The following is a 2685-nucleotide window of genomic DNA, read 5'->3' as shown; positions in this document are numbered from 1 at the left end:
AGCCCCTCACACACAGCAGCCCCTCTCACAACGGAGCCCCTCACACACAGCAGCCCCTCTCACAACGGAGCCCCTCACACATTATAGCCCCTCACACACAGGAGCCCCTCTCACAGAGCAGCCCCTCACACAGAGCAGCACCTAGCTTGGACCACAGACAGCATCACCTTAAGGAAGCTTTGGCAAAGTGAGCACAAAGCAGCTCGTCACAGGTCACACAATTGGGTGGGTTGGAAGCGACCTTGAAAACCATCCAGTCCCACTCCCTGCCACGGGCAGGGACATCTTCCACTATCCCAGGTTGTTCCAAGACCTGTCCAGCCTGGCATTGAGCACTTCCAGGGATGGGGCAGCCACAGCTTCTCTGGGCACCCTGTGCCAGGGCCTCCCCACCCTCACAAGAATTTCTTCCCAATATCCAATCTAAACCTATTCTCTTATCAGTTTAAATGTATTCCTCCTTGTCCTGTCACTACCTGCTTTGGTAAATAGTCTTGCCTCATCTTTCCAATAAGTTCCCGTCAAGTATTGGAAGGCTGCAATTACATTTTCTGAAGGACCTCCCTCCCAGCTGCTTGGGGAAAAACCCAGCCTCATCCTGCCTGGGAGCTATGTAGCTTATAAACATTTGAAATCGTTTGCTTCCCATTGTGTCTCACTCTGGAGCAGCGCTCGCTCCCATTCAAGACGTGGTCGAAGAGTTATTATTCAGATGTTCTTCTCTCTGCTTTCCACAGCCCTCAGGGAACAAATTATGTCAGTAACTCAAATCCCTCTTTAACTTCAAGGACTCTGAGGGTAGCAGATGAATTTCTGTGTAGTAAAGCACCCAGATTTAAGTACGTAATTATCCTGTCTGATGTTCCCAGGGAGGTGCTGTGGGGAGCGATGGCAGGTACCGGTGCCCTGACGGCCACGTCCCCACGATGAGGCCCGCGGGCTCCATCCATCACATTAAACACAGCTCCTTCTCCAGTTAATTCAGTGCTTTGGGGATGCTGTGGGGATTTTTATAATTCTGTCCATCTGAGGGCACAGGAGCTTGTTTCTTTATAGCAGCCTTTAATGTTCTTGCTCATTGCAGAGTTGTCCCACGAGTCTCAGTGGTACCTGTGCTCCTCCATCCAACTTGGCTGATTAAATGCTTGTCCATTCAGCCTGGCCTTAAAAAACAGAAGCAACAATTTAAATCGCAGAAATAAGTGGCAAGACTGTACCTATGGGGATATTCAAGAAATACATTTTTTCTCAAAAATATAAAATCCCCCAGTTAAACCATGCAGGTTTGGACACTCGCCTGCACGTTGTTGTGCAATTTCCCTCGGTGCTCAGGGTCCGTCTATGCTTTGTTCTCCGGGTGAGATAATTCATATTCTTCTCCAAAACCTCCTTGACTTGCTCCACTCTCTCACAGTGTTGTTGCTTGCAGCCATGGAATACAGATGATTGTTTTTATTAGGCAGTGAAAACTTATACTGTCTTGTAAACAGCCGCAGACTAAAGCTGGCTGAAAAGCAGCATTTCTGCAGCTGGAAAACGTGGTTCTTGTTTTAATTTCCACAACAAACTGAAAATAGTAAGGAAAATTTAATTCTAATAAATACTTTTCACAACACTGTATGTTTCTGGGGTTTTATGCTGCTTTGGAAAGCTGATGTGACTGAGCACTGAGAAGGAGGTGGCAAAGCCCTGACCATTCCCATGGCCTTTGGTGACCTGGCATGGGGTGAGGTACAGCTACAAGCACGTGAGGCTCTGTGGGGTGGCCTTGGACACAGGGTGCAAGGGACACAGCAGTTTAGATGGAGCTGGGATGGCAGGGCTCCATCCAGAGCTCTCATGTCACACTCTCCCTATTCCCTCCTTTAACCACGTTATTTTGGGGGCAGGTAGTGACAATTTCACAGCTTCAGATGTTGCTGCATATTCTGAAATACGGTTGAGATAAAAACTGTCACATAGCGCAGGAAGCACCCAGGAGAGACTGTGGATCCCTCTGAGATCCGTCCCCATCTCAACAGCAGTGACTCCCAAGTGATTTGAAAGGCAACAGGGGGACTGCCAACAGCCAACAGCCCTCTGAGAGAATCAGAGCAGCACGAGCTATTTACATTAAACCCACATTTCCACATAAAAGGGGGCTTATTCTCCATATTTAAAAAATGGGTTATGTTAGAATCTGTTGTCTAAGTAGGCAGGGAAGAAAAAATAAAAAGAGGGTTTTGTGAGCTCCATGATTCCTGTGAAAACTGGCGGCTGTGCAGCAGCAGCTGATGAGCTTATGGAGCAGGAAGGGAGAGCCGGGCTGTGAAACTTGATGTGCAAATGAGCTTCTTGCAGCACTTGTCTCTGCGCCTGTCACTTGCACCAGTGTCCCTGTCTGTTATAATCCTCCCAGTTCATTTGGCTAAACATGAATGACATGCCAGGGACAGCAGCCAAAAAAAATGTTGCCTGTAAACATGCTGGCTGTTAACTGTTGAATGTGAGGTCTGTCATACTGAACAGCCATCCATCAGGAGCGCTTGCTGGCCTTTTCCTGCCGTGGAAAAGGTGGGTGGGGTTCAAGTGGCTGAATTCTTCTGGGGAGAAAGCAGGAGGAAGATTGACTTCTCAGTAACCAGGATCAGGAACCTTGCTCCCTGCTGCATCCTTCTGGCTGCCTCCTCTGCCTCCTCAGCAGGA

This window comes from Geospiza fortis, unplaced genomic scaffold, assembly GCF_000277835.1.
Source record: "Geospiza fortis unplaced genomic scaffold, GeoFor_1.0 scaffold297, whole genome shotgun sequence".
Classification (NCBI taxonomy): Eukaryota; Metazoa; Chordata; class Aves; order Passeriformes; family Thraupidae; genus Geospiza; species Geospiza fortis.
This window is presented reverse-complemented; position numbering follows the sequence as displayed.